Below are 13,007 nucleotides of genomic sequence, written 5' to 3' on the forward strand. Positions count from 1 at the left end.
TTTAGCTTTTGGGCAATTATTAGAATTAAATTCTAGCTTTGTGTGCTAATGTTAATTGCTCCTTTATTTTCACATTTGATGTTATCCTTTTACCTGCAGATGTCTCATTTTATTTACTTGACGTGTATCAAATGGACTGCAGTATTTCAAGAAAGGAACTCACTACCATCTTCTCAAGGGTACCTATTCTCAAGGTCAATATTTGCAGGCCCAGATGGCAAAGCCACATTCCATGACTGAATAAAAAAAATTACTCGTTAGCTGGCTGACAATATGTGGCTGTCAGATTTATGTTAAAAGAAGAGAAAATGTGCAGGAATTCTGGGAATGTCATAATATTATGTTGGAAAGTTGTTTGGCTCTATAAAACTACATAAGTGTATGATGTATAGCAATCATTATGTTTGAAACTACAATTTTCTTCTCCCAATATAATGACCTGCTTCTGACACAGTGAAGGATGTTTAGATTAATCTGAACTATGAACCAATTAGAAGTCTTAAAATAATTTCTGTAACTATCTATCATCTGCAAATCTATTTCCCGAAGTTATAAAATGGACAATATATTACAAATGCAACTGGACAGTTATATACTCCTGAAATATTAAATATTATTAGCCCCACTCTTATTGATTATGGTTGTTCCTGCATTGTGCCATATTTATTTTAATATTAAATTTTCACATTGCTACTATCTTGTGGCACAGCAAATATTTTAATTCATGATAATGTAACCTATGGACTCACTAAAGACCATTATTTGGGATATTGTCGGTCTGCAATTTTTCAGTAGATAATGGAGAACTTTTTACAAGGTCTACCCCAGTCGATATTTATCTAGATGATGTGTTAATAACAGGGAAGACCAATAAAGAGCATTTAGAGATCTTGAACATACCCCTTAGACATTTCTCTCAGGCAAGTGTATGCCTTAGAAGGGAAAAATGTATGTTCCAGACATCTCAGGTGACCTGCTTGGACTATAGAATCAACAAGACTAGGTTATAGCCATTGGAAGACAAAGGGAGGACCATTAAAGATGATCCAGCTCCCATTTCTGTAACGGAGCTTAGGCTTTTCCTTGGATTGGTGAATTAAATCAGAATGTTCATAACCTGGCCTCCATCCTGGCACCTTTGTATCAACTCCTAAAGAAAGGTTCAGCCTTGGAAATGCTTACATAGGTTTCAGGGAAGTGAACAAACAGCTCTCATCCTCTAAGATGTTGGCATTCTATGATCCCAAGCAATATCTGCTTTTGACATGCGATGCCATCTTGTATGGCATCAGGGTCATATTAGCCCAATGGAGAGAAACACCTAATGGCATATGCATCCATGACTTTGGCTAATGCAGAGATTAAGTACACCCAGATAGAGAAGGAAGGTTTCACTGTCATATTGGAGTCAGTAAGTTATACCGATACCACTACAGATATAAATTTGTAATAATAATGGACCACAAACCCCAGCTAGATCTACTTAAAGTGGAAAAGACAGTGCCATCCATAGCTTCAGGCCAAATTCAGCTTTGGGCTCTAATACTAAGTGCATATAATTACGAATTGGAACACCATCTGAGAGGTCAGGTAGCAAATGCGGCAGCACAGCCACTGGAAGAGTCCTGGCAAACCTGAAACAATTGGTGGTGATGGGGGAAACCAAAGGGCCATCACAACTAGAATTGAAATATTTTGGATCCGGAGAGGCCAGATCACAGTTGTTATGACACAGATTAAACCCTCCTGCTTAATTTAAAACCAGTCGCAGAGAAAAGATTTATCCTGTGCAGTAATCTATAAAAAATTGAGTGGCTAAAACTATTTAAAGTAAAAATTAACAACTTTATTTCTTAAAGTATAACAGAGAATAATCAACTAACAACTATTTACAATTCCTTATTCTAACCTAAATGATACCTTCCCTTCTATAAGACTAGTCCGATAAAACTCCTGATTACGATTTACAGGAAAGTTCCAAATTTTAAAACCAGCCAGCGGTCAAGTCTTCTCTTTATCTTCATCAGTAGATTGGCTCTCCAGGTCAGTGTTAAGGTTTTTCTCTGTGCAAACTTCTTCACTAAACAGGTACCTCTCAGACAGTTCTCACTAGCAGTCTACATCTGTTGGTCAGCTGGCAGTTCTCCTCCCAACTGTTCAATCTTCCTCAGTCTTATACCCCAAGGCATCGGATTGTGTCATCGGCTTTTAAGATTGTCAATATACTCAATTCAAACTTGATTGGAATTTGGTATTTTTCAGGGTATTATTTAAGCTTATTGGCCTAATTCCAATCTATATTGTTTTTACCCCAGTAGCAGGACCATATGTTACATTGTGTCTTATTGAGAATACTTGACACTGTCGCTGCAAGCTTTTAACTCTCTTAAAAGTACAGTACACCCACATCTTCATAACACAGTAGAGGATGGCATATCATTATAGGGAGCAAGAGTGAATTATCCAGAGCAAAAAGGTCAGTGCCAAATACAGGCCAGCATTGAATGAAGACATAGCTGTGTTGGCCGGGCAGTGCCCAGAGTGCCAACAAAGACAAATATATCCTCTAGCAGCTACCCCACATTTGTGGGAATGGCCAGGTAAATTCTGGATTCACTTACACATTGACTATGCAGGTCCTTTCATCAGCTCAATGTTCTTTGTCATTGTGGACAACCAACCAAACTGGCTGGACATGCATAGAAATCATTCGTTAAACAGGGGGACGACAATAGAAAGACTGCACGCATCCTTTACAATACACAGACTCCAGGAAATGTTGGTCACAGATATTGGGTCATCATGTACCAGCAAGGAGTTTGAGTATTTCCTAAATTTGAATGGTATTCAACATATAAAGATAGATCCATAACATCCATTATCCATTACTTCAAGGGACAAAGTTTGGTCTAAAAATCATAGGAATGGCCCTGCATGGGTAAGAGGCATGGTCAACACCAGGTCAGGTCTAGTCACATATAAAGTTCGGGTAGGTTGTGATAGACCTGAACAAGCACGTGGACCACATAAAAGCTATAAACCTGCTAGTGGTGCAGAAGCAAAATATGCCCAGCTCCTTGATAGTCTTTCAGACTATCCTGGAACCTATAGAATCTCCCTGTGTGTCAGGCATTGAGAGTGCCTTGGAATTTGAGATGGACATGGCAGATGTCACCGACCTGACACCTTCACAACCTGAAGAAGAGAAGAAATTTCTTGAGAGACACTACAGACACAAGAGGTAAACTATCATGCATTACATGCTGCCTTTATCAGAGGCAGAGTTGGAGGGAACCTGGCCTGGTGATAAAATGCACCAGGAGGAGTTACAAAAGAGGGTGAGGCTGTAGTGATAGTAATGAGGTCAGTCAGGTGGACCATATCAGGGAGCCCTGGCTGACAGATAAAAACGGGGGTGTCAGATATGCTGTTCACTCTGACAGTTGGCTCTGAGGGAGCTAGATCAGTCTCAAGGACATCTTCATGTATAATAAAGGATGACTTGGTTGGTGGGATGCTGGCATCTCTGGAGTTATTTCAATACTAAGCCTATCAAAGATTTCTACTGCAAACTTTCAGGTCCAGCTTCAGATTTTGGTTCAAGTCCATCTGTTCATTTGTTCCTTCATTAAACAAGGAACTTGATATACTAGAATCAAATGTTCAATATTTCTCCAAGGAGATCTAACAAATTATTAAGCTTAAATGTTTTATCACAAGATAAAACTTTAGAACATACATTTCTTACTAAATATAAATGTAAAACTCTTACTTCTTTAAATAAAGAACCATGGTTTTGTGTGCAATGTCTTTTTTTCTGATATGTCAAAACAAAATTCAAAGGATGTAAGTCATAATTTGTGAGAGGAATAAGGGTACAGTTTTCAGCAACACCATTATTAAGGGATAAATCGAAAGCAAATTATTTGATCTGTATCTGTACAGTTAAACGCAAGAATTAGAATTTGCTGTCGGAAGTGTCCTTTTTATGATATTAATAAAATATGAACTATCAATATTTAACTTGTATCATCCAGTTTCAATACCCAGAAACTTCATGGACAAAAATGTTTTTTAAAAAGGGAAATAACATTGATTTAATATTGCTTCAACAATCAGTTTGCAACATGCTGAACCAGTGTATAAAACCATCAACAAGCAAAAACTAATCTGAACTGGTTTCTTTTTCAAAAGACTTGGAAATTCAGATCTACATTTCCTGCTTGATTGACATTTTATTGATAAACTTCATACATTGAGGAATGGAACACATACCTGCAAATTATCCAGCTTGGAAAAACAATGAAGTAGACACCAAAATAAACAAATGAACTGTATTTCAAACAGCTGCTCTGGCAAAGCAACAGAGAGAAAAATGGGTTTGTAACAGTATGACTAGAAGATTTTTTCTCTTTCTCTATTTTCTCTCAGAAAAAGATAATGCCCAGTGAGAAAGCAAGTTGAGAAACATCCATTGACCAAGAATTCAAGGATTCTACATGTTGCAACAACTAAGGAAACAAAACCTCAACAAGACAGTTGTGAACTTATAACTTCTCAGGAACTCTAAGAATCTTTTCAACAACGTATTCTTTTCTTCCAAATGACATTGGACATTTTCCATCTTAATTTTTATATCTGTGTTCATGTGTTTCATATTGTATTTTGCTTTTGAGGGAGTTAGTAAGGAATAAGGATTATTTTTCACACAAACCTTCACTCTGAACTAGTGAACTATGTTTTACTTGAAGTGTAATATAGCTGAGTGCTAAAAAGTAACTTTTTTGCTGCCAACTGTGGGGTTTAAAAAGAGGACAGCCCAATTCAACCCTCCTCATCTGATGATAACACCTTGCCGTTCCACAGGCTTTGCTACACACCTTGCCAAATAGAGGCATAGATGCTTGTGAAGGGTATGAAACTGTGATACTTGCCCACTAGATATGCATTAAACATACCAGAAATTGTTCGGGCATAGCTAATCAAGTGTAAATAAATTATTAACAGTGTTAACAAGTCTTAATTCTAAGTGACATCTCTAGTACTGAAAATTTACTTTCACAAATATTGAGTTTCATTTCTTCAGAATAAAATTATTGGCTAATATTTTAAAAATAAAAAGAATTTTTAAAAGTTAGTGTGCTAGCTATGGCTCACTTGGTACCACTGTCACCTCTGATTCAAAAGTTACTGGTTCTAGGAAGTTTCTGCATAAAAATTGACTGACACTCTAATGCAGCACTGAAACAGTGCTGAACAATCAGAGTTACTGTCTTGCGGATTAGATGCTTAACCAAAGACCCATCAAGACCCAAAAAAAAATCCAAGGCACTATTTTGAAGAGCAGCAGGGGTGTTATCCCCAGTGAAGAGATTGATAATTACTTCTCAATCAACATCACAAAGAGATTATCTGGTCATTAACTCATTGTTGTTTGTGGGAAATTGCTGTGTGAAGTTTGACTGCTGTAATTCCTATATTACAACAATTTGGTCTGGCAAAACCTTGTTCATCTTCAGAGCAAGGGGTTGACCCTGACCAATTGTTACAGAGTGGCACATTCCAAAATTCAGGACTATGTGCTGAGGGACGCACTCCAGCTTGAGGCAGCTGCCGCCAAGGTGCAGTGGGGAAAGACTGCTAACTGAGGTCTTTCTGCTGTTAAGTGGGGTCTATTCAGGTGTCAGGAGAACGTGAGGACTGCAGATGCTGGAGATCAGAGTTGAGAGTGTGGTGCTGGAAATCCACCGCAGGTCAGGCAGCAACCGAGGTGCAGGAGAATTGATGTTTTGGGCAGATTCTTGATGAAGGGCTTATGCCCAAAATGTCGACTCTCCTGCTCCTCAGATGCTGCATGACTGGCTCTACTTTTCCAGCACCACACTCTCAACTGTATTTGGGTGTCAGACCCTTTGAGCATTTCAATTATATGTAAATATAATCTTGTGCAAATAAGAGGTGCCTTTGGTTTGTTTATTGGATAGAGTCAAACTCCACTTTGTTTTTTTTGCCATATGCGACTATACAGAACCTGTACTTGTACTGTACATTAAGAACTACATATGTCTATAAAGTTTTTTATGTATAAAGTATATTTTTTGAAATTTTAGAAATTACATTTTAAAAGCAATAAAGCACTTCGACACAGCAAGTGTCCAAATGTTTTATATAAATGTAATTCCTTCATTTTTCTTCCAGTCTCTTTTACTTTTCTCCATTTCAATATTTTCTTTGATCTCCTGCTCTTTAATTTTCTTTCTTCACACAATTTTACATTGAATTACATATTATATATACTTTCAGGTTTAGATTCTATGTGCCACAAAAAGGAATTTTCAATCAAATTACTTGTTCAAAGAAATCTCATTTCAGTTCTGAAGACTGAACTGGACTTCAAATGTTAACTCTGTTTTCTCTCCACTGCTGAGTTTCTCCAGTAATTTTTGTTTTGTTTCAGATTTAATGCCATTTTTATAGGATGCTGCACTGTTTAGATGTCCCGATATCTGTAATCTTGTCACTCAACAGTTCACAAAGTCTGTGGGTAGGTGTAAGTGTAATGAACTGCAAATGCTTGTTATAGAATGTTAGCAAAGGGAAATAAGTAGAATGCTCCCATTCTCAACTGACGTCAGTAGCGTTTTATGTAATTAAGATTTGAAACAAAATAAAACCACCAAGACGTTTTTCCTGCAATAACATATTTTTCAAAATTTTAGTTACAATAGTTAAATTTTGCAATGGGTGAGTAACTATGCAATACTTCTGTTCATCCAGACTACAATGACTTAACATCCATGATATCACGTTGCACATTTTCTTTTATAAATCTGTGAAAAAAATGACACAACAACTTAATAATGATCCTTCACAGCTGATAGTATATTGTACGCATCCAATAATTAATACAGTTCTTCCCAAATATTTTCCCATTATGACCCAAATTTGATGCTTGAACCTCGTAAGGGGGGAAGGATATGAGGAGATCTTTACGAGCAAGAAGGCAGGCGTAAAGCGTGCGCCATTGTCTGATACAATAACTCAGTCAGTACTCCACAACCGCCATGTGAGCTCATGAGCGCAAAATTTAAATTCACAGCCGCACTTGGGGTACCGACCTTAGGAAGCTCTGATTTAATAGGATCTGATTAATTTGTCCCAACGCTACTTGTTGCAGTCAGATAACTCACGTAACATTTTGTTTTGGTTGGAGACATGGAATTCAACGACAGGGGTTTCATTCAAACTCAAAATCTGAATGGAGCAATTTCCCTAAATAACGAAACGTCCGAAATAACTTGCAGTGTAAACTGTAAAACAAGTGGAACTTTAATGTTAATCATTTTTAAATGGATTTCATATTAGGAACGTGTAATTACCTGGATAGTTAAGGGTTTTTTTGAGACGTCATACCACTGTTGCACCTTGGACGACTCATTAAATGAAAGGCGCTATATGAACGGATTTATTTTATTGTTGATGCTTTTGTTTTGGTGGCCCTGCCTTTTGATGTGGTTTTAACAGCTGACTTCCACTAGCCGTGCCTGAAAAAAAAAGTTCTCGTTTTAAAATCATTGTTTACTTTTGTCTTTTTAGTTCCTGTTCCCAGTTGAAAACCGATTATTTTATGTCCCTCCAAAGCCACACGCGGGAGATTTTGGGATGGTTGAATGTTGTACATTGGCCATGTTGCTGGATAATTGCTCACAACGCACAACCCCTCCTGAATAAATCCCGTCTAATTTTTACCAAAGAAAGTGAGGACCTTTGGGAACCATTCCGACTTTCCAATAGATGGCTTGTTGCAGCCCGTTACCTTTGGTGTAGTGCAGCAAATTTTGTTGGTTAATTATGCAAAAAAAACATTTTAAATGCTTAAGATATAGATTTTTAAGTACTGTTTAAACAATCCTCTATTTCTTGAGAAGTCCTGGGAACACTTGAAACGCCGTACGTGACTGCTGGAAAATAGGAATAGAATCGATGTATGTTTGACGATGAGGACGGGTCTTTTTTCTGTGCTGTAACTGCATAACTCCACTTAATTGACGACATAGCCATCCAAGTTGCAAATTTCGAAAAGTTGGCAAAATATTCAGCTATGCTCATTTTAGATTGTGCCCCAGTTTCTTCAGGAGCTGTGGAAATCCTGCCCGGGGCTTTGTGAGCCACAGGCGACCTCTCAGAGCGGGACACCTCTTGTTTTTACTGAAGTTCGGACTCAGGAATTCTTGAAGGGGTAAAAACAATGACTGCAGATGCTGGAAACCAGATTCTGGATTAGTGGTGCTGGAAGAGCATAACAGTTCAGGCAGCATCCAACGAGCAGTGATTTCGAAGCTCCTTGGATGCTGCCTGAACTGCTGTGCTCTTCCAGCACCACTAATCCAGAATCAGGAATTCTTGAAGGCGAGAGACGACACGACGCCGAGCACTTGGACAGCCGCCAGTCCTAACGCCCCGGCCGGCCTCTGAAACACCTTGTCCGTGACAAAACCGTGAATGGGCTTGAAGCAGCCGCCCTGAGAGGTGCCCCGGGCGTGGGGATGGTGCTGGCGATCTCTCCGCACAGTGTAGCAGCTCGGGGGCGGGGGGGGGAACAGACTTGTTGCTGAGCTGCTGCCCAGCCCAGGGCCAGCAGCGCCAGTTCCTTGTAACTCCCTCCCCCTCGGCTGGCCAGCAGCAGGGGCTGTAGTGGTTTGTGACCAGTGACGGCTTTTGCCCAGATGCCGAGTGTGAACATGCTGAGGCCAGCCGCCCTGAGGATGAAGCTGAAAACCATCAGGGACACTTTGATCAGGGACATCGCTCCCCTTGTTTTTTTTTAACATCTGATCTGCTCCCCAGCCCTCTCCGGGTGGGGGATCCTGCTCTTCCTCCCTGTCTCTGGACAAGAATCCCACTGGCTGGTTACTGGTTTCGCTGTCGTCTGGTAATCCACTCAATCTGTGGAGAGGGATAAAGCTTGGGGGTGTCACCCTGGGTTCTCCTGGAGGCGACAGTGTCCACAGCCCAGCTCCAGCGGATCCTGTATTCGTCGGTGGAGATGGATCAATCGGTGGTGTTGGCTTTAACAACCTAAACGGAAGTTAGTCAAATGTCAACCTGCAAATCAAACATACGCCCAGTAACATATATGATTTAAAACATTATGCCATACTCGTAATAATGACCAAATAGTTTAACAGAGATAAAAACAGAGGATAGTTTAAAATTCATCACATGATATAATGAGAGATTTAGGATCTAACAGGGAGGAGGTACAAACATTGATTTGATTCTTGGCTTTTATATTAGAGTCATCAAGATCTACATCTTGGGAAAAAAAATCCCTTCAGCCACACCAGTCAAAAACAACCACCTAACTATTCTATTTCCATTTTCTGGCACTTGGCCCATAGCCTTCAACAAGTGCACATTCAATTTGTTCTGAAATATTGTGAGGATTTCTGCCTCTTTCACCCTTACAGATTGAATTCCAGAGTCCTGGAGATACTGAGGACTGCAAATGCTGGAAAGTCAGAGGCGATAAAGTGTGGAGCTGGAAAGAGCACAGCAGGTCAAACAGCATCAAATGAGAAGGGGAGTTGATGTTTCAGGTCGGAACCTTTCATCAGGACTCGTGATGACAGGTTCTTACCTGAAACATCGACTCCTCTGCTCCTCCAATGCTGCCTGACCTGCTATCCATTTGCAACCATCGATGATCAATATTGACCTCATCCTTAAATCCCCATCAGATGCCAGTCTTCACACAATTTGATTCAAGCCATGTGATAACAAAAAAATGGTTAAAGGTAGTAGATACTTTCAAGGCTGTACGCCATGACAATTCTGGTATTGCTTATGAAGACATATGTTTCTAAAACTGCCACAGCTCAAAACCCAGCTATTCCAGTATGACTATGACACTGGCGCCTATGCAACAATTACTCAGGTATGCCACAAAAAGCCAATCGCCACCACATCAGTTTGTTTTTAACCATTAGAATCATAGAATTCTCACAATGCAGAAGGAGGCCATTTGGCCCGTTGTGTCCGTACCAACTCTCTGAGCATTTTAATCTTGTGCCAGTTTCCCTGCCATAATCTTGCATGTTGTTTCCATTTAAATAATACAAACAAAGGACATAATTAAAAGGTGAAATGCATGAGGGTTAGAAGTGATGAGGTAAAATACCTTTTCACACAGGGGTGGGGATCTGGAATGCACTGGAATGGAGGGCAATTCAGTTGGGAAACCCCACAAACTTTAAAAAGTTATTGGATGAGCACTTTAAGTATTATAACATTCAAGACTGTGGGTCGAGTGCTGGAAAGTGGGACTATTTTGCTGCTAGAAAGTAGTGACATTTGGCAGTACAGACTTGATGGGCCAAAAGATTCTTCTAGGAGGAAATGAGGACTGCAAATGCCAAAGATCAGAGTCAAAGGTGTGGTGCTGGAAGAGTACAGCCGGTCAGGCAGCATCCAAGGAACAGCAGAGTTGACGTTTCGGGCATAAGCCCTTCTTCAGTAATGAGGCCTCATTCCTGATGAAGGGCTTATGCCTGAAACATCAACCATCCTGTTTCTCGGATGTTGCTTGATTGTGCTTTTCCAGCACCCCACTCTTCGAAAAAGTTTCTTCTGAACTGTATAATTCTATGAAATTTCTAGATCATTAATGTGTTTGAACTAAGAATATTAAATCTTAACATAACATCTTGGAAGTATTCAATGGATCAGTGCTATCTGTGAAAAATAGCTAGAATTTCAAATTAATAGACTTGCATGAAAGGTGGAAAAAGTTTTAAGCAAGTGCAAAGAATAAAAAAGGGTGGGCAGTGTGTCATTAAAAAATTAACACAAGGTCAACTTTTTACTTTAACTGTCTCTCACTAAATTATTGTCTGACATAGTGTTTTCAGCATATTCTATTTAAAACTTTCATTCACTCATCCTGTTGCTGACTCAGCACAGGTTTTATTGCCTATCACCAGATCATAGAATCCCTACAGTGTGGAAGAAAACCATTCAGCCCATTGCATCCACACCAACCTTCAAAGAGCATTTCACTCAGACAGACCCTCATATCCCTGTCACCCTGCATTTCCCATGGCCAATTTACCTAGCCTACACATCTTTGGACTATGGGAGGAAACCGGAGTACCCAGAGGTAATGGGGAGAACATGCAAACTCCACACAAGCAGTTACCCAAGGGTGGAGTTGAATCCAAGTCCCTGGTGCTATGAGGCAGCAGGTCTAACCACTGATACACAGGGCGGAACTTAAGAAGATGGTGGTAATGAGTTCCCTTCTTGAACCTTTGCCGTCTATTTGATGTAGGATTCCCACAAAACTTACAGGGGATCTTAAGGTTATAGTGTTCTCCTGTACATATTTTAGATAGTAGTGGTTATGCATTTGGGAGGTGTTATCAAAGGTGCTTGGGTGAATTTCTTCAGTGCATCGTTTAGATGGTACAAATTGGTGCTACTGAATGTTGGTTATAGAGGAAGTAAATGTTCATGAATGTTGTGCCAAGCAAGTGTGCTGATTTGTCGTGGATGATGTCAACCTTTTTGCTTAATTGGTCAGGTCAGATTTGTCCTTTTTTTGTGTAAGGGACATACATGGATAATTTTTCATATTGCCGGGCAGGTGCCAAAGTTGTAGCTGCACTGCAACATCTTGGCTAGGTGTACAGCAAGTTCTGAAGCACAAGGCATCAGTACTATTGCTGGAATTTTGTCAGGACATAGAGCGCCAATGCCCTCCAACTGTTTCTTCGTGGAAACCAGCAGGAGATTTCATTGTCCATGTTTGACCTCATGTCATGAGGCTTCATTGGTATGGAGTCAATGTTGACGACTCCAAGGTCACCTCCCTGTTGGCTGGAAACCATTATGCTACTATGTCTGTTGGGTCCAACCTACTGATGCAGTGCTGATAGTGTTATCTAGAACATTGTCTGTAAGGTATGATTCCATGAGTATGACTATGTCAGACTGTTTCTTGGCTCATCTGCAAATTTGGCTTCATTTCCCAAGTGTTTAATGAGAATGAATTAGGTGCATATGAGGGAGACATTGCTAAGGATGTCATTTTCAGTGCCTTAATGCCCAAAGTACCTTAATGTCCAGTATCATTCCTTCTCTTAAACTTTCTAGCAGTAGATGCAACTGAGCTTGTTAGCTGTTTCAAAGAGCAGATGAGTGTCAAAGTAGACTGCAACTTTCTCTAATGCTCCTGGCTCATGGACTCTTCATTGAATCAGGATTAATCATTGTTAAACCCCTGGCTTGATGCTCACGGTGGAGTGGGGGTGTACATATATCACTTTACCATCAATTGTAGATTTTCATTGAATTGAAATTCCAACCTCTGCCATAGTAGAATTTGAACCCACACCCCCAGAACAACACAGCAGCCTCTGGATTACTAGTCTAACAATATATCCACTAGGTGATCACCTCCCATTGCAGGTTTAACATGAAAGCAGGAAAAAATGTAAACCCTCACCCAGTCAGACAGCATTCTCTGGAGACAGAAAAGGAGTCAAACATTTCAAGATTCTCAGAATAATATTTGATTACTGCTTATGTTGGCGCAGTAAATAATTAATCCAACTCAAACGATTTGGATTAAATTACTTTTTCTAAAGAAAAATCCCAATCAGCCAGCTTGAGGTGAAAACACCTTGGCATTGGGGACTGGGAAAGCCAAGACCAACTTTTGTCTACAGCTGGGCTGATTGTGGCTCTGGGTGACGTCACGGCCTTGCGGGTTCGCGCCGCGGCCAGCTGGCAGGAGGCGCGCTCCCGTTCCCGCTCTCGGACCCACCACTATCACCGCCGTCGGACACCGGCATCAGCACTCTGCCCGGCGCCTGAGCTTCCATTGAGGATTGAATCGGTGGATGTTTGAGAGGTAGACTTCTCTCTTGGTGGGTTCTCTCTCTCTGCAGATATACACAGAGATCTTTGTCGCGACGGGTGAAGCGGGACGGACGGAGGGAGGGAGA

General features: G+C 40.3%; 1 protein-coding gene and 1 long non-coding RNA gene across 4 annotated transcripts in view; one reads left to right on the top strand and one right to left on the bottom strand.

The window, feature by feature from the left end:
• Window positions 1–6,683: 6,683 nt before the first annotated feature.
• Window positions 6,684–12,815, bottom strand: LOC140466860 (uncharacterized). Its single transcript, XR_011955298.1, has 3 exons — window positions 12,506–12,815; window positions 7,380–9,105; window positions 6,684–6,830 (listed from the first exon to the last, which is right to left on the bottom strand). It is a non-coding gene; the product is annotated as an uncharacterized lncRNA (long non-coding RNA).
• The window catches only part of trabd (TraB domain containing), a 38,085-nt gene continuing 37,835 nt past the window's right edge, over window positions 12,758–13,007 (top strand). For 2 of the 3 annotated variants that reach the window (XM_072562597.1, XM_072562601.1), the window contains exon 1: window positions 12,758–12,929. The gene's annotated coding sequence lies outside the window, so the exon portion shown is untranslated. The remainder of the gene's footprint in view (window positions 12,930–13,007) is intronic. The other variant, XM_072562600.1, reaches the window with a different exon arrangement.

This window comes from Chiloscyllium punctatum, chromosome 44 (assembly GCF_047496795.1).
Source record: "Chiloscyllium punctatum isolate Juve2018m chromosome 44, sChiPun1.3, whole genome shotgun sequence".
NCBI lineage: Eukaryota > Metazoa > Chordata > Chondrichthyes > Orectolobiformes > Hemiscylliidae > Chiloscyllium > Chiloscyllium punctatum.